This window comes from Papio anubis, chromosome 9 (assembly GCF_008728515.1).
Source record: "Papio anubis isolate 15944 chromosome 9, Panubis1.0, whole genome shotgun sequence".
Classification (NCBI taxonomy): Eukaryota; Metazoa; Chordata; class Mammalia; order Primates; family Cercopithecidae; genus Papio; species Papio anubis.
The window spans coordinates 63,798,596-63,826,076 of NC_044984.1; the positions used below are offsets into that span (position 1 = coordinate 63,798,596).

General features: G+C 38.2%; 1 protein-coding gene across 2 annotated transcripts in view; it reads left to right on the forward strand.

The window, feature by feature from the left end:
- The first annotated feature begins 252 nt into the window (after positions 1–252).
- Positions 253–27,481, forward strand: part of FRS2 (fibroblast growth factor receptor substrate 2) — a 111,092-nt gene continuing 83,863 nt past the window's right edge. For both annotated transcript variants that reach the window (XM_031650614.1, XM_031650613.1), the window contains exon 1: positions 253–423. The gene's annotated coding sequence lies outside the window, so the exon portion shown is untranslated. The remainder of the gene's footprint in view (positions 424–27,481) is intronic.

Below are 27,481 nucleotides of genomic sequence, written 5' to 3' on the forward strand. Positions count from 1 at the left end.
TGGATTCTTGCACGTAAATTCTCAGAGCCTCGGTTTCCTTATTTGTAAAATTAGGTGGCCGGAGTAAAACAACTCGAACAGCAGTTAAAGCAAAGGGTGCAGCAGCAGCCGGGGAACCGAGGAGGCACGGGGCGGAAAGGGTTAGCTAGGAGCCCAAAGGCTGATTTCTGGGCGCCGGGCGAGAGAGTCCCCGCCCCGCCTGGAGGCCCTGGCATCGCCGGGCTGAGAGCAGTTCCGGTGCCAAAACCCTTCCCTCCCCCGCTCCCCCGGAAGTGCTTTTCCACGATTCGGGCCGGAGAGAGGCCTTGTAGGCACAGCGGCTGAGACTCGATCTGCTCCAAGTAGGGGCTCCAGCCCGGTCGGAGTCTGGGGGTTCGCGCCCGCCGACCCGCGCTCTGCTCCCTCTCAGCACCTGGGCCGACGGTGAGTGGCTAGGGAAACGGACTGGGACGGCCGCGGGCCCGCGTCAGGGCTGGCGTTTTCGTGCCCCTGCTGCCCGCTTCGGGATCCGGGCTGAGGGCTCGGCTGCCGGCGTCCGGGGAAGGGGGTTGTCGACCGCCGCGGAGTTCTCCGAGCCAGCGGGACGGGAAGAAGAGGGCTGTGGGTCCATGGGGTGGGCGGGGCGGAGCCAGTAAGGGGGTTCCCAGAGCTCCAGAGCTGTTGTTGCTGTTGGGACTCGGGAGTGGGGATGGGCTGGGCCTCCGTCCGTCCGACCCCCTCATGTGTGCTCCCCCAAACCTCGCCGCTCCCCAGTTTGGTATTCTGTGTCTGGCCTGAGGTAGTAGCTGGACATGAGACTCAATCTTGGGCTCCAGTTCCTAACGTTTCGTCTCCTCTGGGTCTGTCCCGGGCTCAGTAATTAACCCGGGTCCCCGGGGTGTCGTCTTTTCACTCCAGGGTGGGGCGCTGCCTCTAAATGCCAGGGATCTTTTGCAGGGCTTTTCGTACAGATTTGCTTCTGGGTTGTCCGGGATCGATTTGGACTGGGCTCGGAAGCGGTTCTGGATACGTAGGTCGCTGTGGCACCAGCATGCTCTGTATCATCTTTACTCACTTGAAAGCTCACTGAAGCTGTTATTGAAGTAAACTTAAAAAAAAAAAAAAAAACTTGCTTAAGGAAAATCCGTAGTTTAGACAACCCCCCCCCCCGCCTTTTTTTGCAGACATATTAAAAAAAATAAAGATGCTGTTCTCTTCTCTGCACTGTTAATTCTTTTGGCTATCTGATGTCACAGTTGTATGATGAGTTCATTCAGAGGCTATACGAATTGATTGCACAGAGTTGGACAATTATTATATCCTTTCTCCCAAAGTTTGTTTACCTTCATATTTGGAACTGTCATTTTTCTTAAAGAAAAATTGTTCTTGGATTTTCTTGAGAGATTCCTTACACTGTTAAAATTGTTGCTGCAATGCAGAATTTCACACAGGTGGGCAGAGATGTTTTGTTTGTTTAAACTTATTCCGTGAAGTGTTTACTTCGGATAAACTGAGGATTTCCTAGGGGAGAAAGTGATGTAGGTAGGTTTAGTGAACAGAATTTAGGTAATAAACTTTACTGCTGAAAGGTTTGTAGGAAATACGGGTTTTCCACAATAAATGGTGATTTAAGAACTTTTTATAAGGGAATGCAGTTACTGCAGATTATTGCTATTAGCAGATGGCCACTGTTTTTGCAGCGTAAAGTATACACAAATCACCTTCTTGAAACCAGTGACACTATCTGCACCTCTTATCTTGTGTGTAGATTAGGATTTATACTGTAATATTTGGGTACTTATGTCATTCTCTTTCCTCCCACCCCTGAAAGGGGAGGTGGTGTCATGAATCAGGAAAAATAGACTGAAGTGACAAGTTCAGTGAGCTTTCCTATGCAAAGGAACATTTATTTCAAGGTTGTTGATTTTGAAGAGGCAAAGGGTAGATGAGTTTTAAAGTCCTTGGAAAAAATTGTGGAGAGATTAGCTGCACAACTTTTCTTTTTCCTTTTCTTTTCTTTACCTTCCTTTTCTTTTTTCTTTTTCGAGACAGCCTCATTCTGCTGCCCAGGCTGCAGCGCAGTGGCACCATCATAGCTCACTGCAGCCTCCAACTCCTGGACTCAAGCAATCCTTCTGTCTCAGACTCCTGAGTGGCTAGGGGCACCAACCACCACACCTGGCTAATTTTTTTTTTTTTTTTTTTTTCAGTAGAGCCGAGGTTTCACTATGTTGCCAGGCTCGTCTTGAACTCCTGGGCTCAAGTGACCCTCCCATCTCGGCCTTCCTAAGTGCTGGGGTTACAGTTGTGAGCCACCATGCCCAGCCTATTTGCACAACTTTTAAATTTAGATAGAAACTGTAGATTCAGCATGTGAAGTACTTAATTATTTAGAGCATAATATTGGAATTGAGAGAATCTGGAAGAATAGTTAAGTTAGGTGTAGTTACAGATTTGCAGGTACGACAGTGTGTTTTGAAGGGAAATATTTCAAGAGATTTAAGAGCAGAGAAAGATGGGGAAAATCAGATACTGATTGTATTTTTATATTATACAAGTCAATTAAACAGATACTGAGCATTTGCTGTGCATCAAGCTATGTTAGGCAATAAAGGAGCAAATAAAGGTACAGGCATAACAGGTGAGTTTCATGTTTTGGTAATAATTTCTGAAATCATGAAGAGTTGAGTTGTATTCTTTAGGCATACTAAAAATTTTTTTTTAATTGGGACTTAACTTTGGCGATGGGTGTTGAGTGCTTAATGAAAAGTGCTATACTAGGCATTTTAGGATATAAAGATTAAATTTTTGGTTTTTAGAAATTTGAAATCTAGAAGGGGATATGAGATTTGTGTAAACATTTACAACGTAAACATTTGTAAATACTTACGTAGGTGGTTTAAGGTAAAGTTTGGAGTAAATTACACAAAAGAAGAAAGGGTTCATTTTTAGCTTGAGTAATGGAAATTTGTGGAGATAGCTCAGAAGCTACTATTTATTGAGCATTTACTGAACAGACTCAATGCTAGTTGCTGTTTACAACATTTTCTTAGCTTCACAGCAATATGTAAGTAGCTTAATAATGAGGACAGTGAGGCTGAAATATGTTAAGTTACTTGCCTGGGCTATGTGGCTAGCAGTAACAGCCCCAGTTTGAATCCAAATCTGTCTGGTGCCAAAACCTGTGTGTTTCTTCTGCATCATGTTGCTTCCCAATAAACTGGTAACCTGAGTTTAATGTTACAGAGAATAAGATTTTTCTAAGACAAAGATTTATGGATTGGGAGTAGGTGGGTGAAAAAGGCCTTTCAAATAAAGAGAATGATGTGAGCAGAAGTGTGGAGGTGGGAAAGTTTGTTGTGTACTTGGAGAAAAGTTAGTGGACCAGATTACCTGGAATATACTGTTCATTTGGGGAATTAGAGATGAGGTTTGAATTTTAAGTTGGGGTGGGATTGTGGAACATGTTTAAGTGCTGCTTTTAGAAGTTTGACATTTGGGGAAAAAAGTTGGACATTTGGGAGGTAATGAGGAGTTACTAAGGTCCAATAGAGTAGTGTGCAGAATGATTTGATGTGGAAAACTGACTTTCAATATAGTATTAATACTGGGCAAGGGCAGTGGTAACAGAATTAGAGCACAGGCTCTGCAGGACTTCAATGTAGTAGGTGGGTGGCGGGGAGGAGGGGATTTTTGGAGCAGGTTTGGAGGAGATGGAAGGTGAAGATTACACTTTCGTTTTTGAGACAGAGTCTCGCTCTATTGCCAGGCTGGAGTGCAGTGGTGTGATCTCGGCTCACTGCAACCTCCACTTCCTGGGTTCAAGTGATTCTCCTGCCTCAGCTTCCCAAATAGCTAGGACTACAGGTGCTCGCTACCACGCCCAGCTAATTTTTTGTAGTTTTAGTAGAGATGGGGTTTCACCATGTTGGCCAGGATGGTCTCGATCTCTTGACCTTGTGATCTGCCCACCTCAGCCTCCCAAAGTGCTGGGATTACAGGTGTGAGCCACCATGCGTGGCCGAAGATTGCACTTTTTAAGTGTCAGCAATGTTGATGGTGGTACTCTTACTAGAAATATGGGCAAGGAGGTACATAATGAGATCAGTTTTGGATTTGTTGACTTTTTATATACTTGCCAAATGCTGGAAATGTCCAGAGGCTTTTAGAAATGTGGATTTGTGGTTCAGGAGAGAGGTCAGCACTAAGGCATATATTAAACATGGGTTTAGTGAATAATACTAATAGGTGTATTAGTTGAATCTGTGTAAGAAGATGGAAGTGCCAAGGGAGAATGTAGAGTGGACAGAAAAAAAAACCACTTCTGTTTTAAATGGCATGTGTTTGAAACAGAAGGAAATACGCTAAATGATTTATTTTATGCAGTGGGTAAAGAATTTGGTAGCCTGTGTACTGCTTCTTCACACTTTAGGTTCATGTGGAGTAGAAAGAATCTGATCATTAAAAGTCCAATTGAGAAATACAGTTTTCTTGCCCTTGGTAGCAAGAATACTATGCTATCATTACCCTATTTCAGGGAAGACAAACTACTTCAGACTCATTTCATCCAGAGTGTCAGATTTGGTTACTTAAAAGCTATATTAGGTTGTTTCTTTTGGACATTTGTTTGGCAAGTGGTATGTGAGGAGTTGGAAGCAAATCTCTGATACAGTATTTCACTTATTTATGTGTATGCCATTGATTTTAGTTTCAATATCAAGAACCTCTGAATATTCAAAGATAATATTTACATCTCATTAAGGCTGTTAATATTGTTTTTTATAGAAAATGGCATTTAATTACATATTTTTCTTCCAACTCTATTTTAGTTGAGTAGTTTTGGATTATAATGTTTGGATTATATTAGAGGGATAGAATAAGATACTTTTATCCATTATATAATAACACATATGAAAGTTACATATTTTATTTTGGAAACTGTTTAAGAAGTGTAAATTTATAGAATTTCATGTGGTTTTCTGTTTAGGTATTTAAATGGGGGAACTTGAGTATTAATGTGTGAAAGATTGTAATAGTTTGCAGAATGAGGCTTAGAGTTGTAACTTTTTGAGGGCAAGTTTATTATTTTTAGACTGAGTTACCATGGAAGTGTTTATTTCCTTCTTGAGAATTAATACATTCCTTTTGTTTTTCAGGAATATGTTTTCCACTGTATCACAGGCACTTGGGAATGTCGAAAGAGTCCTGTCTCAGTGTTGTTGGAGGCAGGGGGTTTTGTGTGTGCTTTGTCTGGGCTGTTTGGCTTAGTTTCAGTAAGCCTGGTATTAATGAGGCAAAGGTCAGGAGTTCCATTTAGCTTCGGTCTAAATGATGGCCAGGGAGTACACCCCTCACTCCCTCCAGCTGTCTTGGAAATTCCTTGGTTGTCATTGGTCACAAAGGTGACTAGATGAGGGTGGATCATTATACCATTGGTACCATTGGAAGAATATTAGAGGAAACTTAGAATAATGGCTGGGACCTCTGACTCTAGAATTAGATAGACCCGTGTCAAAATCCTTGGTGTTCGACCTTGGGAGAGTCCCTAAACTTCTCCAAGCTTACATTTCCTCATTATTGAATAGGTTAATATTTGGTTTGGGCATTACGTATCATCACTTTCCTTTTCTAAGTGGGAGCTAGCCACTTAAGCTTGTGGCTCCCAAAATGCTGGTCTGTGAAGTAGTGTCAGTTCATGACGGAGTTTTCCTTTGAGTGAAAGGAGAATGTAGTTAGCTTTCTTTAAAGCTAAATCTATTGATATTTTTTTTCTAAAATTGTCTTTTACCATTTTTGATGGGCACTTAGTTCTTTTATGAAGTAGTGGTGATTGGTAATTGGTTTTTTAAATGTCGTTGGCAGAATAAAAGTTGGCAATCCTATGCTGGTCACCCTCTCCTTCCTTGTGCCCCTTTTTAAAGATTATGGTTCTGTGAAATCCTAAAATCTTGGCTTAAACAGAATCTGAGGGATTGGAGAAGACTTTTCATCCACATATTTATGCATATTAAAGAAGGTTTGGGGTACATTCTGCCCTTGTGTTAGCCTACAGAGGCTGTATTGTGATTCTCGCCACCATTGAATTTAATTTTGTCAAGATTCACAGTCAATACTTACAACACATTTCAAGGAGCAGTTCAGACTGTTTTCAGTTGAGTTCACACAAGTGGCTCCAAATTACTTGTTTGAGACTGTGTTTCTCAACCAGAGCCTCAGGAGAAAACTGGTGAACTGTGGGCGCTGCCTGGGGGTGCTGCTTTAAGTTATTACTCTGTTGATTAGCCGACAAGATAAATAACTCGCCTTTGACATAGTGAAGCTGCAGAAATTGGCTTTCCATTTCATTTCTTCTGCAGGAAAGATAGAGCAAGAAAAGCCTTTTTATTAATATAGCAAGTAAACCTTGTACAAATATCAGTATTCAAAATGCTTTCTAGAGAAAGAATAGTGCAGCACTGTGCATAATGGGTTATGTAAGTGGAGCCACAGAAGTCTTCCTGGGGACACAAACCAATTATTAACATAAGTGCTTATTGAAATTGCATCAGTTTTCTAGATGAGAAGCTTATTGACTCCCTGGTTCACTTGGGTGGGCAGGTGCGTGGGGCATGGGGGTGGGGAACTTAAGATGCAAACCTAGCCTAGGCGACTGTTAAATTAAGGCTTAACATTTGTTTCTTTTGAGTGTTTTTGGTTGGGTAATTTTAAAAGTTGGGAATGCTATAGAAATATTTAAATTCTATTAGAATGCCTAAAGCAAAATGTTCGGGTTAAGTTGAAATAGCTTGGACCCTCTGTTAATTTTAAAGAAAACTGAGTTTGCTGCTTTAGATATTAAAATGATATGGGTTTATAGAGTTATGTTGTGTATCATTGTTTCTGGTAAATAAAAAATGTTTAATTCATTTATTTTAACAGTGTTTAAATTTTTCTCTTAAAGTACTTCCAATGGCAGAAATGTGGATGAATAGTACCCTCAGAAGTCTAGGAATGCAGCCCAAAGTGTGCCTGCTGTAAATTGAAGTTTTTGAGGCCTGTAGGGTTTTATATTTTAAAATTTATATAAATGTTGCATTTTGCTATCTTACATGTGTGTAGACAGTATTTTAAAATACTCTCAACTAAAATTGATGCTTCTAAGAGAGAGTGCAGTGTTCATCCTGTGGCTTTTTATATCCCTATGACATGGCTTGTATCATTGGTTAGTAGTACTGTGATTAACTATTTAATAGTAGCCATTTATTCATTTATTTTTAAACCCTGTGTCTGATGGTTTTTGTTGGAACATAGGAGATGGTAAGCAATTTCTGATACTTTCTATGTATTTTTTACAAATAGCAAGCTGTTTTAAATGCTACTAAGCAGCTGTAGTTTCATAGAAATAAAATGACTTTTAAGGGGGATTTAATCCATTAAAATTTTTTTTTCTGTGTAAGATTTTAAAATTATCAATGTATTTCTGTCATAATAAAATATGGTAGTACTGTCTAATAGAGCTTTCTGAAATGATGGAAATGTTCTATGTCTATGCTGTTCAATATGGTGGCCCATATATAGCTTCTGAGCACTTAAAATATATCTAGTGTTACAGGAGAACTGAATTTTTAATTGAATTTAATTTTAATTAATTTAAATGTGAATAGCCACATGTGGCTAGTGACTACTGTATTAGTGCAGCTCTGTAAGGTTAGGAAGACAAGAGAGAAGAGAGATCAGACATCTTCATGCCACCTCTCACCTCACATGTAGGCAGATTAGGCACTCAGTAAGTATTTGTTGAATGAAATAATTCATCTTTTTATTGTTGGAATTTTGAAGACCAGTGTTTGTGAAGTATTCTAGATTTTTGGGGAGGAGCCATAGATTTTTGAATTTTTTTCTTCTGTATTGATTTTCAGAATTTACTTTTATTCTTACAAAGACATACATCATTGTGTGTGTGTGTGTGTGTGTATGTAAAGAATTATATAATGAACTACCATGTATGACCAACCACTTTAAAAAACAGAACACTGCCAGCACCTTTGATGGCCCTTCATGTTTCTCACTACTTGTGATCTCTGACATACTATTTAAGTAACCACCATCTGAATTTTATATTAATCGTTACCTTGTTTTTCTTTTTAATTTTATATGAATGTCTTTTTTTTTTTTTAACATGTCCCTGTGTTGAAGTTTAGAAGTTAAACTCTATGTAGCTTTATTTTAGTTCTCCCTGACCTCCAACAAATGAGATATTTTTGTTTTAAACACTGTTAACTTTGATTTGCCTATACACTGTATTTACAGATGTCTGCTTATTCTCATTTGCATCTGAGACCTCCGATCTAGGACCATTTTTCTTTGTGCGAAGTACATCTTTTAGAATTTTCCCTAGGAAGGGTGTGTTGGAAAACTTTTTATTTGTTGGAAAATGGCTTTTTCTTAGTCTCATTCCTGAAACTGGTTTTCCTGAATATAGATTCTAGATTAGCAGTTGTTTTTTTCTTTGTTCATTATAGATTTTATTTCATTCTCTTCTGGCTTTTATTGCTGTTGAAAAATATGCAGTGTAATTGACAGTCCTTTATAGTTAATCTGTTGTTTCTTTTTTTCTTTGTTTTGAGACTGAGTCTTGCTCTGTTGCCAGGCTGGAGTGCAGTGGCACGATCTCAGCTCCCTGCAGCCTCTGCCTTCCGGGTTCAAGCGATTCTCCTGTCTCAAGGCCTCTTGAGTAGCTGGGATGACGGGCATGTGCCATCATGCCCAGCTAATTTTTGCATTTTTAGTAGAGACGGGGTTTCACCATGTTGGCCAGGTGGTTTCCATCTCCTGACCTCATCCTCCTCCTGCCTCAGCCTCCCAGAGTGCTGGGATTACAGGTGTGAGCCACCGTGCCCAGCCTAATCTGTTGTTTCTTTATAGCTAGTTTTAGAACCACTTCTTTGTCCTTGGTGATTTGCATTTTCATTTTTATGTTTGGAGGTTGATTTCTTTGTATTTGTCATGCTTGGTATTAACTAGGTTTTGGAATCTGAAGGTTAATGTCTTTCAACAATTTTGGAGAAATTTTGGCCTTTTTCTCAAATTTTGTCTTCCACATTTTCTGTCTGGAACTTGTATTTGAAGTATGTTAGATCTTCTTACTCTACTTCTGTGTCTCTTAACATGTCTTTATATTGTCCATTTCTTTATCTTTGTGTATTGTATTGTGTTCTGGATACTTTCCTTGAAGTTAGCTACTTCTCTCTTCAACTGTGTTCAACCAGTTTATTGAATTTAAAAATTTTTTGTTTTAACTATTATACCCATTTTTTACATTAGAGTAAAATACACATAACATAGAATTTACCATTTAACCATTTTTAAGTGTACAGTTCGGTGGCATTAAGTACATTCACATCATTGTGCATCTGTCACCACTACTGATCTCCAGAACTTTTTCATCATCATGAACCAAAATTTGTACCCATTAGACAGTAATTTCTTATTTCCTCTTTTCTCTAGCTCCTGAAACCACTATTTGAGTTTCTGCCTCTACAGATGTGACTATTCTAAGTACTTCATAGAAGTGGAATCATAAAATATTTGTCTTTTTGTGTCTGCTTTATTTTACTTAGCATGTTTTTTAGGTTAGTCTATGTTATAGCATGTTCATTGAGTTTTATAAATTTATTTATGTTAGATATGGGGGCCTGCTATATTTCCCAGGCTGGAGTGCAGTGACTCTTCATAGGGGCGATCATAGCACACTACAGCCTCAAATTTCTGAACTCAAGTCATCTTCCTGTCTCAGCTTCCCCAGTATCTGGGAGCACAGGCACGTGCCACTGCACCTGGCTGTTGAGTTTCTTAAAATTTCATTTATTATATATTTTTGTTTCTGGATATTTTATTCAGTTCCTTAAGACTATCTAATCATTTTTTTGGGTATTCTTTTTCCTTTTCTTGGTTATATTCTCAGTTTCTTTTATTTCCTAAAAATCTATTAAATATACTTACTTTACATTTTGTGCCTGATAATCCAGTATCTGAAGTCTTTGCAGACGTGATTCTGCTGTTTGTTTCTGCTGGCTGTTGCTTATGGTGCCGTGCCTTCTTGTCTTGTAATTTTTGACTGTGCAGTTCTTAAAACTTTATATTAGTTTTGCAGAGTGATTTTTAGTAGTGCTTAAAAATTTTGTTGTTTAGAGCTTATAAGTAAATGCCTGGAGAATAGTGTGCTATTTTCTTAAACTTTTTATTTTGAAATGATTTCAAACTTACAGGAAAGTTGCAAGAATAGTACAATAGACCTCTGTTATACGCTTTCTCCATATTCACTAATTTTTAACATTTTGCCATATTTTTCTTTTTGCATACACACATTTATTTTTTTTGTGAACCGTTGAAGAGTAGGTTGTATGCCTTTTACCTCAGGATGTATTTCCTAAGAATAAGGGTATTCTCTTAAGATAATCACAGTACCATCATGAAAGTCCAAATTCCAGAATTTTTTTTTTTTTTTTGAGATAAGGTCTCTTCCTGTTGTCCAGGCTGGAGTGCAGTGGCATAGTAACAACTCACTGCAATGTCGAACTCCTAGGCTCAAGAGATACTCATGCCTCAGCCTCCTGAGTAGCTGGAACTACAGGCACGCTCAACCATGCACAGCTAAGTTTTTTAAAGATTTTGTAGAGATGGTGTCTCACTATGTTGACCAGGCTGGTCTCAAACTCTTGGGCTCAAGCTATCCTGTCTTGGCCTCCCAAAGTGCTAGAATTACAGGCATAAGCCACCAAACCTGGCCCAAGAATTTTAACATTGATACAGTACTTTACACTTTACATTCCCATTTTGGTAATTTGATCACGTATTGTATTTTAGTCTCCTTTAATTTGGGAAGAGTTCCTTAGCAGTTCTTTGTCTTTCATGCAATTGAAGAGTATAGGTCATTTATTTTATGGAAGATTTTTCAACTTGGGCTTGTCTGATTTGATCTGATTAGCTTTTTGATTGTAGTCAGGTTATCTTTAGTCAGAATGTTACAAAAGTGATGTTTTCCTCTCAGATTATCACATTTGGAGATACATAATGCCCACTTGCCCCTCATTAGTGATTTTAATTTTGGTCAAGATGTTGTCTGGTTCATCTATCTATTCTATAGTTACTATTTTTCCCTTGTAACTAATAAGCAGTCTGCCTAGAGGTATCTTAGTGTTTTATGGTTTTTTTTCCCTTAATGAAAACTAAGTGTAGTAATAACATACCTTATATTTGTGTAGTGCTGTCTATATATACATGTATAATGTATATGTAATTGTGTATATATAATTGTTGAGAGTTTAAGGCTTGTGTAGAAGAGGTTTTTGATACTTTGCATAACTCTAGCTAAGATTTGTCGGATCAAAAAGTTGATAGAGTTGCACATAGCAAAGAAAATTCTGAAGCATTAGGTGACAAAAATTAGGCAGATTTTTTGATACCAGATCATTTCTTTTTATTAAACAATCCTTTAAGATTTGAGTGATTAGAGGAGGTGACTTAAGGTTTTCCCAAGGTAAACTTTTACGTTGATATTATGGGAGTGTTTGTTAATATAATCCTTTAATCTGGTAAATTGGTAGAAGCTGGGCCCGTTTTCCGCTGTAACCCTCTACCTCTCATTCCCAGTTATAGCTGGAGAGACTTGGGCATTGAACCTTGGTTAAAACATGAATTCATCCATTGACTGACTGAGTCAGTAGATAGTTATTGGGAGCCTACTATATATTAGGCATTGTGTTAAAATGTTTAATTAAGACAGATGTGATTGCTGTCATGGAGCACAGTCCAGAGGTAATAAGCTTTTATATCCTTTGTGTGTAGTAGTCATTTATATATTTAAAGTGAATGTGTGTAAGAAAATATCGTTTATATCTGTTGAAACTGTTTTCTGGCAAGGAAGAAAGTTCCAAGGGCTCTTACTTAATAGGCTTTGAGGTTCAAAACTATTCAGTTAAGCATGTTCTGAAAATTGACTGATATTTTCATTTAAATTGAAGCCTTTTATTAAAACCTGACTTAAGTAAATTACATTCAATCTAAAGATGGCCATTTGCCTTCTGTGGGGTTTTGTAAATAGTTAATAGGTTAGTGCCTTGAAAGCTACATGTTACAGGGCTCATTTTACATTCCCACATCTCCCACTCTCAGGAAAGTTTAATGTTATACATGCTAGTGCATGTATTATTTTAACATTTTATTTTGAAATAGACTCACAGGAAGTTGGGAAGTAATAGTCCTGCATACCTTCACTTGGTTTTCCCAATGAAAACATCTGATATAGATGTCATTTATGAACACAAAAAAATTGACATCAATACATTACTGTTAATGAGACAACATATGGTATACAGATTTCACCACTTTTCAAACCTGAAGTTCCTTGTGTGTGCATGTGTATATATAGTTCTGTGTAATTTTATCCTATGTGTAATTTTATAGAAACAATACCACAATCAAGATACAAAATTGTTGCATCACCATGAAAGAACTCCTTAGCACTACCTCTTTGTTGTTACAATGCCCTGTGCCCCCCAACCACTAGTTTTGTCATTTTGAGAATGTTGCATGAAGTCATGTAGTATGTAATCTTTGGAGATTCATGTTTTAAAAATGTAATTTGTTTTAATTCAAAAAGTGAAATCTCAGAAAGTTTACAAAAATAGAAAAAAATTCTTAATTCTATCACTAATACAGTCAATTTTGGAGTTTTTATCGCCTTTTTCATATACATTTTATATCACAGTATATGCTCAATTTTGTTTGCTGCTTTTTACAAACTTTATAAAGTATTTTCCATGTCACCATCCATCATATTTGGTTTTTGCTATCATAAGAAATGTTGCAAAATATATAAAAAGAAGAAATTAAGCTTAAAAAGAGAAATATTGCAGAAAACACCTTTGAGTTTATGGATTTCTTCATATTTCTAGTTATTTCCTTAAGGTAGATTGCCAGGTATGATTTTTGAGTCAAAGGATATGAGAGTTTTTTAGTCTTGAAATGTGGTTAAATTGCTTCTCAAAAGGATAGTATTACTAGTACTGTTTCACTGTATTCTTTTAGATTGGGTATTAGTGCTGCTTTCCCCTTCCCCCAACTTAGTAGGTGAGAAAGGTACTTCACTGTTGTGGTTTTAGAGTGCATTTCTTTAGGTAACAGGTTTTTCATGAAGAGTAAAATTGATTATAATGTCATAATGACATGAACTTTAAAAAATGTGATATTGCTTTTAATTAATTGGAAAAGGTTTTTTTTTTTTTTTTTTGGGAGACAGAGTCTCATTCTGTCGCCCAGGCTAGAGTGCAGTGGCGCAATCTCAGCTCATTGCCAGCCCCACCTCCCTGGTTCACACCATTCTCCTGCCTCAGCCTCCTAAGTAGCTGGGACTACAGGCGCCTGCCACCACGCCTGGCTGAGTTTTTGTATTTTTAGTAGAGATGGGGTTTCACCATGTTAATCAGGATGGTCTTGATCTCCTGACCTCATGATCCTCCCACCTTGGCCTCCCAGAGTGCTGGGATTACAGGTGTGAGCCACTGCACCCGGCCCGGAAAAGCTTTTTAATATCTGTGCCAGTATTGCAGTTTTGAGCTAGAGGTTGAATCACCACATCCTTCTCTTTAGCTTACAGGTTTACCTACAAAATGATTGCCAGTTTCTACATTGCTTCTCCATTGCTTTTTATCATTATCTCCTAGTTACTCTCCTCAATTTGGATTCTCGACCTTTCTTCCTGTCTGCTCCCTGTTCAAAGGGCTGCTGCTTCCTCCACTGGTACCACGCCAGCGCCTCATTCATTTTTCCTATGTTGTCAGTTTCAAGTGCCTAGTCATGCTGACATGTTAATACATTACTGTAGCCTTATCTTTATAGTTAAGTATACCCCTGGGAGACTACAGTCTCCTGGAACTCTCAAGAGTATTGGCCTTGACTTTTTTTGATGGCTGTTTAGGAATTTATATGGCTAATAATGTCTAAAGTCTGTATGTGTAACATACATGAATACAAAAATAACAAAACAACAAGAAAATTGTGCATCTTTTACTTTTCTGTATGTCTTGGGAGACAGCAGTATTGTATTGTTAGAGCAGCAGATCATTATGGTAACAACAGAAGACATTAAAACCTGCCAGGCATGGTGACTTGCACCTGTGGTCCCAGCTACTTGAGAGGCTGAGGTGGAAGGATCACTTGAACCCAGGAGTTCAACACTAGCCTGGGCAACATAGTAAGACCTCATCTTAAACACACACACACACACACAAACAACTCTTAAAGTAAAACAGAAGGTTTTTTATTTATTTATTTATTTACAGATGGAGTCTTGCTCTTGTCACCCAGGCTGGAGTGCAGTGGTGCGATCTCGGCTAACTGCAACCTCCACCTCCCAAGTTCAGACGATTCTCCTGGCTCAGCCTCCTGAGTAGCCTCCTGAGCAGCCTCCGGCTAATTTTTGTATTTTTAGTAGAGATGAGGTTTCACCGTGTTGGCCGGGGTGGTCTGGAGCTCCTGACCTTAGGTAATCCACCCCCCTCGGCCTCCCAAAGTGCTGGGATTACAGGCATGAGCCACCATGCCTGACCTAAACAGGTTTTAATTGAATACTTACTAAGATTCAGACACTGTACTTAAGTGCATGTTTTCCAGTCTTCACAATAATTCTATAAATTTTGAGGTAGCCACATATAAAGATCCTCTATGTGATATATTGAGTAGATACTTGAAAATGTTGGTTACAAGGAATCATAAAAAATAACATCTTTTATTTTAACTAGAATATACATTCCTTCACTTTTTCCCTATAGTGTCAAGGTTTTTGTTTGTGGATGGGTCCTTTGATTAGAGTTCTGGATTGCCTTTTTTGGCATAATCCACAGCCACGCAGCATTATCCATTAAGTATCCTAATAGATTCTCTTTTTTATGGAGAAGAGAGAACATAAGGCACTTTCAGTGTAATACAGGCGTACCTCATTTTTTTTGTGTTTTGCAGATAATTCCTTTTTTTTTTTAAACAGATTGAAGATTTGTGGCAACCCTGTATTCAGGATTCTGTATCAGTGCCATTTTGCCAGCCAGCATGTACTTACTTCGTGTCTCTGGGTCACATTTTGTTAATTCTCACAGTATTTGAAACTTTTCATCATTATTCTATCTGTTTTGGTGATCTTTGATGTCACTATTGTAATTGTTTTGGAGCACCTCAAACCGTGCCCATGTGGGATGGTGAACTTGATCAATAAACGTGTGTGTTCTCACTGCTCCACCGAATGGTTGTTTCCGCATCTCTTTCCCTCTCCTCAGGGTTCCCTATTTCCTGTCCTGAGACCCCAAATATTGAAATTAGGCCAGTTAGTCGTATGATGGCCTCTAAGTGTTCAAGTGAAAGGAGGAGTCACACATCTCTCACTTTAAATCAAAAGCTAGAATTGATTAAGGTTAGGGAGGAACGCATGTTGAAAGAGAAGCATCTTGTGCCAGTTAGGTTGTAAATGCAAAGGCACAAGTTCTTGAAGGAAATGAAAAGTGCTACTCTAGTGAACATCCAGATGATAAGAAGGTGAAAGTCTTATTGCTGGTATGGAGAAAGTTTTAGTGGCCTGAATAGAAGATCAAACCTGCCATAACATTCCCTTAAGCCAAAGCCTCATCCAGAGCAAGGCCCTAATTCTGTTCAATTGTATGCTGAGAGAGGTGAGGAAGCTGCAGAAAAAAGGTCTGAAGCTAGAAGAGGTTGGTTCATGAGGTTTAAGGGAAGAAGCCATCTATATAACATAAAAATGCAAGGGGGAGCAGCAAATGCTGATGTAGAAGCTGCAGCAAGTTACCTAGCATAACTTATTTATTTATCATTTTTCTTAGAATTATGTTTTATTGTTATATAGATGAGGGCTTGCTATATTGCCCAGACTGGTCTCGAACTCCTGGGCTCGCCTCCTTATGCACCAGAACCACAGGCCTGAGCCAACATGCCTCCCCAGAAGAACTAATTTAGATAATTGATGAAGGTGACTACCCTGAACAACAAATTTTTAATGTAGGTGAAACAGCTTTCTATTGCAAGATGCCATCTAGGACTTTCACAGCTGGAGAGAAATCTGTGCTTGGTTTGAAAGCTTCAAAGGACAGGCTGACTCTCTACTTAGGGGATAATGCAGCTGGTGACTTGAAGTTAACATTCACCATTCCAGAAGTCCTAGGGCCCCTTAAGAATGATGGTAAATCTACTCTGTGCTTTATAAATAGAACAACAAAGTCTAGATAACAGCATATCTCTTTACAACATGGTTTATTGAATATTTTAAGCCCACTGTTGAGACCTACTGCCTGTAAGAAAAGATTTCTTTGAAAATATTACTACTCACTGACAATGTACATGGTCACGCAAGAGCTGTGATGGGGATGTACAAGATTAATGTTTTCATGCCTACTAACACATCTGTTCTTGTAGTCCATAGATTGAGGAGTAATTTTGACTTTCAAGTCTTACTGTTTAAGAAATACTATTTTGTAACACTATAGGTGCCATAGGTAGTGATTCTTCTGATGGATCTCTGCAAAGTAAATTGAAAACCTTCTGGAAAGGATTCACTATTCCAGATGTCATTAAGAACATCTTAATGTCGACCTTGTGTTTGCCCTTGTGATTTATGGGCGGAGGTAAAAATATCAACAGTAGCAGGAGTTTGGAAGAAGTTGATTCCAGCTCTCATAGATGTCTTTGAGAGATTGAAGACTTCGGTGGAGGAAGTAACAGCATATATGGTGAACATTGCAAAAGGATTAGAATTAGAACTAGAGCTTGAGGATGTGACTGAATTGCTGCAATCTCATGGACAAACTTTAACGGATAAGGAATTGGTTTTTAGGAATGAGCAAATAATAGTTTCTGAGATGGAATCTACTCCTGATGAAGATTTTGGGAACATTGTTAAAGTGGTAACAAAAGATTTAGAATATTACGTAAATTGAGTTGATAAAGCAGTGGCAGGGTTTGAGAGGATTGACGACTCCAATTTTGAAAGAAGTTCTATTGTGGGTAAAACGCAGTAAATTAGCACCACATGCTACAGAGAAACCTTTTGTGAAAGGAAAAGTCATTTGATGCGGCAAGTGATTGTTGCCTTAAGAAATTGCCGCAGCCACCCCAGCCTTTAGCAACCACCACTCTGATCAGTCAGCAGCTGTAACCTTGAGACAAAACCCTACACTAGCAAAAAGATGACCACTTGCTGAAGGCTCGGATGATCATTAGCATTTTTTAGTAATAAAGTATTTTAAAATTTAGGTATGTGTGTTTTTTTTTAGCCATAATGCCATTGCACACTTAATGGACTATGGTACAGTGTAAACATAACTTTTGTATGCTCTGGGAAACCAAAAAATTTGTGACTTGCTTTACTGCAAAATTTGCTTTATTGCTGTGGTCTGGAACAGAACCCGCAATATCTTTGAGGTATACTTGTATATAAAATCCTTCTACGTTTTCATGCTTTTCCTCCTACTTAAAGCTGTTTTGACATACACCTAATTCCATAATAACTTTAAAAAATACTAGCCGCTGAATCTTTTTGAACTTTTCAACATAATTTTCACAGAAACAACCTCTTTTTCCTCATAATTCAGTTCATATGATCTTACATTACATAATTACAATAACAAGTACAGTTGGTATAAACTGGTTTGGGAACGGACAGCTGGCTCTTATTAAACATTAAGTGCAGAAGGGTAGGGACATGTTAAGAAAGTTGTCTGCTTAGAAGACTACTAGGTATAGGTGATGAGCCTGTGTTGGGCATTAGGGAGTGATTTATGGAGGGATTGGAGAGCTTTATTTTTGTAAGTTTGATACAGTAGAAGTCTGTTAAAGAGTTTCTACTGAATTATTATTCCTCTTTCCGTTTTATAGATGAAAAAACTGAGGCTTCAGAGAGTTAAGTAACCTTCCCAAGGTCAGGCAGGTGATAATAATGGAGCCCCAGGATTTTTACCTAGATCTGTATAGGTTCAAATATAGCATGTACTCTTAACCTTCTGTGCAGGTGTTTGATGCCTTTTAGGGAATCTGATTTACTCAGTCAATAGGTAATCTTGAGTGGTCCTCAGGTAGTGTTTGGGATAGAGTTCTGTAAGTTGTCCCACATCTTAGATACTGGCTTCGTTTTGCTCCTTGGTTCTTTTTTTGCACCAACTCTGTGTAAGAAAAATGAGGGTACATTCCAGGATAAAAATTAAGCTTATAAGGCTTGGTTAGGTGACTTCTGCCTATAATCCCAGCCCTTTTGGAGGCTGAGGTGGGAAGATTGCTTGAGCTCACGAGTTCAAGACCAGCCTGGGCAACATGGTGAAATCCCATCTCTACAAAAATACAAAAAATTACCTGGGTGTGGTGGTGTACACCTGTAATTCCAGCTACTCAGGAGGCTAAGGTGGGAGGATTGCTTGAGCCCTGGAGGTCAAAGCTGCAGTGAACCATGATCGCGCCACTGGATTCCAGCCTGAGTAACCCTGTCTCAGAAAAAAAATTAAGCTTACAATTATTTGTTTTGTATTGACTATGTCTTCGTGAGAGTTATGGCTAAGACCTTTAGTTATAAACTGCTGAGGTCATTCTGAAATGAAAGAATGTAAAGGGCAAAAATGGAGTGTGGAGAGCACAGCCACAAACTTTACTCTTCGTCCTGTTAGATTTCCTTAAGTTTGGGATCTGATCAGTCATCTTGATGTCATTACTTATTTCATGAGGTATCAATTGAGCCATTAAGGTTTAAAGAAAAGAAATATATATACACACACATATACAAACATGCATACACACACACACATATATTTGTAGTTCTTTGGTATCTTTCTGTCCTTCTCATCTAGCACACATAAATGTGTTTCCTGATTAAACTTTTAACTGTTTTGTCCGTACTTAGAGCCTGGTGTTTTTAGTTGGCGTTTTGCTTTCCTAGAACATTTGGAAAAAAAATGAAATTACTCTATTTTTCATTAATTTTCAGATGCTGGCATCCAAAAATTTTCTACAAAATAAAATACATTTATTATTATTATTATTATTATTTTTGAGATGGAGTCTCGCTCTGCCACCAGGCTGGAGTGCAGTGGCACAATCTCGACTCACTGCAACCTCCGCCTCCTGAGTTCAAGCGATTCTCCTGCCTCAGCCTCCCGAGAAGCTGGGACTACAGGTGCGTGCCACCATGCCCAGCTAATTTTTGTAGTTTTGGTAGAGACAGAGTTTCACCATGTTGGCCAGAAGAGTCTCGATCTCTTAACTTTGTGATCCACCCGCCTCGGCCTCCCAAAGTGCTGGGATTACAGGCGTGAACCACTGCGCCTGGCCAAAATATATTTATTATTTATTGGGTTTTCTGTTTTTATTAATGATGGCTGTAACCCCAACCAGAGCTGCTAATCATCATGTGATAACTGGCATTAGCACATTGAGGTTTTTTTTTCCCCCTATGGCATATCAGACTTTTATATTGTCAAGTAAAACATACTGAGTTTTATTTCCTGTCCAAAAAAGGAATTGATTATTTTGGTTGTGTATGAAACTATATTTCAGACAGCATATAAGGCTGTCAGGCTATTTTTAAATCTCCAAAATAGCTTAAGGAACTACTAGTTCTAACTTAGGTGGTCCTGGACTCACTGTCTTTAAATGAGTTTAAATTTTGTTGTTGTTGTTGTTTATAGTTGTGAATCCTTGACTTTGATATGATTATAATTATCATTAGCAGTACTCATTAATAAAATGTATGAAATACCTAAGTCGCCCTTGAGCTCTAGTAGTTTTCCAATAAATATAAAATTACAGTTAAAAATGAAAATTAGCCGGATGTGCTGGCTCACGCCTGTAATCCAGCACTTTGGGAGGCTGAGGCAGGCGGATCATGAGGTCAGGAGTTCGAGACCATCCTGGCCAACATGGTGAAACCCTGTCTCTATTAAAAATACAAAAATTGGCTGGGTGTGTTGGCATGTGCCTGTAGTCCCAGCTACTCAGCAGACTGAGGCAGGAGAATCACTTGAACCTGGGAGGTGGAAATTGCGGTGAGCCGAGACCACGCCATTGCACTCCAGCCTGGGTGACAGAGCAAGACTCCATCTCAAAAAAAAAGAAAAGAAACAGTTGGTGACATTCTTGTCCTTTTTCTTTGTAATTGTCAAGATATGTAAATACCACATATTCTGAGGTGTTTTTTTTACATCCTGTTTTCTTAACTATACCTTTTGTGAAGTTTTTGGGTTTTTTTTTTTTTGGCTTTTTTGGGGGTCATTAGCCTGAATGTTTGAATCTGGCAAATGAATATACTGATTGTTTGATATGCTAGCTAACATCTTTTTTTGCTGAGGTATGTTCTACACCTCAAGAGATTGTAATTGATTTTGACAACAAACCTTTGGGCTATATAGTTTGATTTGAAAAAAAAATAGGTCATCAAGTCTAAAACATACTGATGTACAGTATGTTCAGATGGCCAAGTCATAACGTTGTTAACAAGAGACACAGTAAAAGGATTTTAACAAAAAATACACTACTCTTTATAATGTTACCGTTATATATTTTCCCCATTTGAAGAATTTGCTTTGTAGTTTTGTAATCAAACAGATTGTTTGAATCTGAGAAAGAAGAGGGGACCTGAGTAGTATTGGCTGCTATCAGATTAATAGTTCTTTAATAGCAAAAACAAAAATCATATTAAATAGCAACATTTAAAAATTAGCTTGAAAAAGAGATGAAGTGTTTCTTTAAATTTCTTGAGTTTTAATGACTAATTGAGGGATTATAGCATTCAGCTTATTTGGAATTTAAGAGCTAAAAAGAAAAATTCCATTAGAAAAGTACCTTAAAAATGTGTGGGGTTTTTTTTTTTTCATTTGAAACTTTTGCCCAAGTTTTTGTCCTCCTTCTCTTGTTTTTAACTGCCTTTTGGATTCAAATGATTTTAGCACTTCTTAGGTTCTTTACAAAATATTTCTGGTGTATGTAGCCATTTGAGATCTAGACTATAACCAGAAATTTCAGGCAGATAGTTTTCTCCTTTGGTGAAGCAGTTTGTAGAGTGCTAACAAAATTGTATTGTATTCAGTGTTATTTCTGTAAACAGATTGCTTAGGGTAAGACACATTCTTCGTTTATTTCTTGACTTCTTATGTTTTGTTTTGGTTGATGCGAAGTTGCCATAGTTATACTTTTCACTAAAGAAGAAATAAGTCCTTTACCTGTGGTTATTGGTAACCTCTAGTAGTCTAGATTTTCAGTCCAAATTAAAAGTGCCTAGAGATAGAAGAGTAGAACTATTTATGGATTAGAAGATCTGAGAGAATGTCCTAAATTCTTTTGCTGTTTTAAAAATTACTCATTTTAACAAAAGTTTAGTATGTGTACATGATCTAAAATTTAAAGATACAAAAGGGCTTATTGTGAAAAGCAAGTCTTTTTTCCTACCTTTCTATCTACTAGGTCCCATACCCCGAGGCAGTTGCTGTTTATAGCACTCTGTCTTCTACATTTATAACCACATTCTTTTTCTTTTTTTTTTTTATTTTGAGACAGGATCTCTCTTGCTCTGTCACCCTGGCTGGAGTGCAGTGGTGTAATCTTGGCTCATTGCAGCCTTGACCTCCTGGACTCAAGCGATCCTCCCACCTCAGCCCTTGAAGTAGCTGGGACCACAGGCACAAGCCACCTGCTTGGCTGGTTTTTTGTATTTTTTATGAAGATGAAGTTTTGCCATGTTGCCCAGGCTGCTCTCAAATACCTGAGCTCCAGCAATCTGCCCACCTCGGCCTTTCAAAGTGCTAAGATTAATAGTCATGAGCCACGACGCCTGGCCCATACATCGCTTATTAATGGCTATATAGTATCCATCGAACGGAGTGTACTATAAATTCCCTTTTTGGTGGACATTAAGTTTGTTTCTTATTTTTGGTGTGTTTTGGAGACAGGTACCCAGGCTAAAGTGCAGTGTCACAATCATAGCTCACCACGGTCTTGAACTCTTGGGCTCAAGCGATCATTCTGACTCAGCCTTCCAAGTACGTAGGACTACAGGTGTACAGGTACATACCTCCATTTAAAATTTTGTTGTAGAGACGGGCACTCACTGTGTTGTCCACGCTGGTCTCAAGCACCTGACCTCAAGGACTCTTATCTTCACTTTCCCAACTGCTGGGTTTACAGGTGTGAGCCACAGTGCTGGGCCTATGTTTGGCTTTTAAAATAATGATTTAATGAATATTGTATACATATTTTGCCCGTGCAAATATATATCAGTACTTTAAAATTAGAAGTAGAATTTCTGTGCCAGTGGATATACATTAGCATTTTTGATAAATATTTCCGAATTGTTCTTCGTGTATTCATTTCTAAAGATAGAATGTTAGTTTTATAAGGTACTCTGCAAAAAATATTACTAGTTTGGTTATATGCTGTTTATAATTAGATTTATTTTCTCTATTTTTATTATATAGTTGCAAGCGCTGATCACTCTTGTACAAACAACTGGCTTTCACTTGTTTACTTCATCAAAAATGTATTATTTTCGTTACTAGCAGTCACTGTAATTTTACTTTATGTAGATAACCTGTATCTTGTGAATGAATTGTGTTTAAAAAAGAATTTGGCCAGAGGCTAGGGGTAGAGGAAATGGAGAGTTTAAAACAAGACAGAGAAACAAAAAAAAGTAATTTGGAATTATGAATCTGTATTTCCATTGAGTCATATAAAATGGAGTAACAGGGAAATGGGAAAATAGTTACTAGTTCCACCCAGGGGATCTTGATACCTGTGATTCAGGTGAGTTGAGATGAATCAGGTCTTGAAGGAGATGATGGAAAGGGAAGAAAAGTAGAAATGGCTGTAATTGTCAGGAAGATTTATGGAATCTGAGAAAAGGGAAATGGAATGGAAAAGAAGATTTCTAGGGATAAGACAAAGAACCATCTGTATGTTAAGCATAGTTTATTCCTTTTTTAAAAAATCTCATATTTTTTAGGGGGCAAGTGAGTGGTTACTGTTGAAGTCACTTTAAGGATTGTTTTGGGAGACAGGATAACTTGGCTCCATATGGGTTTTTTTTAGGGATATTCTGTTCTTCCCTGAAGTGAAAACATACACAAAAACTCTTACCTTGAAGATAATGTTCTGTTATAGCCCACTTAGTTTAGAGGTATCTAGTGCTGGTCTCACTTGGTAGCAATAATTCTCTATTTGGCTCCATGGTGGAGCAAAACAGACTTGACTGTACAGCCATTGTCCTTCAGATGTGTCTAAATTTCTCAGCCTATTTATGAGCATCAACAAACACTTTGTGCATACTTCTGCCATGGGTTGAATGCGTCTATTTTCCTTTAATTTAGTTTAAAACTAGTAATGGAATTCCTGAGGTTTTGAGAGGAATAGTGTTGGCAAATTAAGTTTTGAAACTAAAGGCATATTAAGATACCAGGCAAAACAGAGAGACTATTGCTTTAGAAAGAGATCTTAAAACTCCGCTGACATTTGCAAAGCCAGTGTCTTATATTTATAAAAGCTTTAGATAGGAACTGCTGTTTTCCTAAAATTGTTGGTTTAAAAATAATTGTTACATTTGTGCATTTTAAAAGTTGCTTCTAACACACTTTGGGTATGTTTGAGCTCAGCCTTTTCAGCAAAGTATTCAGACATTTGGGCATCAGCCCTTTTGGTCTTATTCTGTCTCAGACGATTTATGGATTGTGCATGTCAGAGATTTGATAAGCTCCCATTAAAATTTAATGTGGTTTTAAAAATTGCTTAAAATGCCCTTTGAACCTGTTAAAATGTGCTGCCATCATCTGAATTAAGAGATTTAGCGGCCAGGCATGATGGCTCACGCCTGTAATCCCAGCACTTTGGGAGGCCAATGCGGGTGGATCACCTGAGGTCAGGAGTTTGAGACCAGCCTGACCAACATAGAGAGACCATGTCTCTACTAAAAATACAAAAGTTAGCTGGACATGGTGGCACATGCCTGTAATCCCAGCCACTCGGGAGGCTGAGGCAGGAGAATCACTTGAACCCAGCAGGCGGGTGTTGTGATAAGTTGAGATCGCACCATTGCATTCCAGCCTGGGCAACAAGAGCGAAACTCCTCCTCAAAAAAACAAAACAGAAAAGAAATTTAGCTAAATATTGCTAAAATGACAAATGATAGTACTTGTCATTTTGATGTTTGTTTGTTAAGTGTACTTTCATTCCCTTTAGAAAATACTAGCTGCATATACACAGGATTATGTTGATTTAAAATATGCCTTTTCCTGGATTAAATATCTTTAATACTATTTCGTCTGCATTCCGTTAGTATTCAGTTGTGGCCTCAGCTATTTACATGAATTTTACTCATCAATCCATGAGTTTCTTTGTGTGCCTTCTGTGTGTTAAATCTTTCTGTATGTTTTGTTTTCTTGTTAGGCTTCTTTTCAGAATTTTTCCAGGGCAAGAATTATGTTTTCTTATGTTCGGCAATGTTGCACAATGCAATATATACCTTACTGTAATGGGTAGGTGCTTAGAATTTATTTGTCCATTTGTGGTAGAGGCTGAGGCTGCAAAGTCCAATAAGGTAAGGACTCTACAAGTTCCTTAAATTTTGATAGGAGATAAAGAAAATAATTATAGTACCATAATAACTTAAAAATACATCTTTGAGAGGGCCAGAGCTCTGTCTGTGATGGAGATTTTACTCTGAAGAATGGTAACTAACTTTTGTAGAGTGTCTACTCTGTGCCTAGGACTTCTGTCTCAGTTTTTCCTCCTAGCAATCTTTCAGCATAAGCACGATATCCATTTTATACATGAAGAAACTGTCTCAGAGAGGTTATATAATTTGCTGAAGTTCATTTAGCTAATGAGTTGTGGAGCTGGAATTCTAACTCACTTCTTTCTTTTAAACTGGGGCTTCTAAATGTTAGCATTATTGACATCTTGAGCCAGATACTTCTTTGTTGTGGGAGACTGTCCTGTGCATTCCTGGCTCTACCTAAGGCCAGAGTGAGTCAAGGAGGCATGTAGGACTTAAAATTTAAGGAGGCATTCACTCTCAGGATCTTGTAAGTGCTGACCATGTGTTTTATCTCACAGCACCTGAGTAAGTTCTCCTGCGCTAGCCTGTTGCTTCTAGGTTTTTGTTTTATTTTGTTTTTGAGATGGAGTTTTGCTCTTGTTGCCCAGGCTGGAGTGCAATGGTGTGCTGTCGGCTTACTGCAACCTCCACCTCCCGGGTTCAAGTGATTCCCCTGTCTCAACCTCCCAAGTAGCTGGGATTACAGACACCCACCACCACGCCCGGCTACTTTTTAAATTTTTAGTAGAGACGGAGTTTCACCATGTTGGCCGGGCTGATCTTGAACTCCTGACCTCAGAGCCACCCGCCCTGGCCTCCCAAAGTGCTCGGATTACAGGCGTGAGCCACCTTGCCTGGCTACTTCTAGGTTTTAATTCAGTACTCCCTGGTATTGATATGAGGAGTAAATCTCCTACACACTGAAATGTTTCTTGGGAGCTGAAGAACAGTGATGAACAGGAGATTTTCGGCATTTATTGTTTTCCACATCCCGGAACACATACTTTTGGCCAAAAGTGGCTAATCAGAAATAGCATTTATAAATGCTAAATAAATACTTGCTAAGTATTATAGTGCTTAGAAACTGTAAGTGATGTGTTATGAAACAAACCTATTGCTTCAAATTATTGGAAACTTAAGAGAACAAAACTAAACTTGGAATATACTCAGCTTACTCATGCCTGGTGGGCCTTGCATTTAGCTGCTAGTTTTGGCTTATTCCTTGTTGTAGGGATATATCCACTAATACCTTTTGATTAACTATGCTGTAGCTTGCATGATAAACACAGTCTAGATTGTTTGGGTAGTTCTCTAGAATGGAGTATTTAAAAAATGGAGACTATAATAAAAATCTAAATTTTAGGAGTATTACAGAATAATGCTTAACAGTTTGGGAAGCTGAGGCAGGAGGATGATCCGAGGCCAGGAGTTTAAGACTGGCTTGGGCAACATAGCGAGACACTGTCTCTACAAAATAGCAACAACAACCAAAACAAAAATTAGCTGACTGCGGTGGTGCACACCTGTAGTTGTAGCTACTTGGGAGGCTCATGAGGGAGGATTGCTTGAGCCTAGGAGATAGAGGCTTTGTGAACTCTGATAGTGCCATTGCACTCCAGCCTGAATGACAGTGAGACCCTCAAAAAAAGAAAAAGGAAAAAAACATAGTGCTTAATTGGAACAACGATTTTTGTAGGCAAATGATAAAGACAACTAATATCTTCTCTAACCAAAAGTTACCTTAGGCAAAAAGCTACAAAGTATAGAGTGTTTCCTACAGTAGAGTCAGTTAATTCATAGTATATCAGATTTGGAGGCCAGGTAGTTTAACTTACATTTAGCTTTCTGATAAAACATTAATATTTGATTTATGATAATACTATTTTTTTTCTTTTAAGTTTTAGTGTGTTTTTTTGATAAATGGTCAAAACTCTGTTGTAAAACATATTGTCATGAATTTACACTTAAAGCTTGTAGTCTGGCCGGGCATGGGGGCTCAGGCCTGTAATCCCAGCACTGTGGGAGACTGAGGCGGGCGGATCACGAGGTCGGGAGATGGAGACCATCCTGGCTAACATGGTGAAACCCCATCTCTACTAAAAATACAAAAAATTAGCCGGGCGTGGTGGTGGGCGCCTGTAATCCCAGTTACTTGGGAGGCTGAGGCAAGAGAATCGCTTGAACTGGTGAGGCGGAGGTTGCAGTGAGCTGAGATTGCGCCACTGCACTCCAGTCTGGCAACAGAGTGAGACTCCGTCTCAAAAAAACAAAAAAACAAAAAAAAACCCAAAAAACCAAAAAGCTTGTAGTCTGGTGAACAAATCCATTGCAATAGAAAGGAGCCTGTGAATGATAAAATATGTGTATCTACATATTTTTGAAGTTTCCAGCTAAAGTCAAAACAGCAACCTAGTTTGGGTTTGGTAGAGCTCTTACAGGCTTCAGATCAGATGTATAAACCAAACGTTTTCACTTACAATAATAGCGTATAACAATTCTAACTTTCGGTTATATGAGTAGTTTTATCATTATTAGGAAACACTCTATACTTTGTAGCTTTTTGCCTATGGTAACTTTTAGTTAGAGAAGATATTAGTTGTCTTTACCACTTGCCTACAAAAATCATTGTTTAGGGCATAACAAATAGGCATCATACATTTATATCTAAGAATATAATTGTATCTAAGTGGCTGAAATTAACAACAATAGGTAACAGAGGACAATTCTGTGTGCTAGATGCTACTCTAAGTTACACACACACTCTTACTCCTTACATCTCCTGCAAGGTTTAGGTATTATTCCAAATGTATGAATGAGGAAATGAGGAAACAAAGATATAAAATGGATGATATTAAATAAAATTAAAGATAGAATGTTCTAGAGTCAGTTAATTCAACCTAG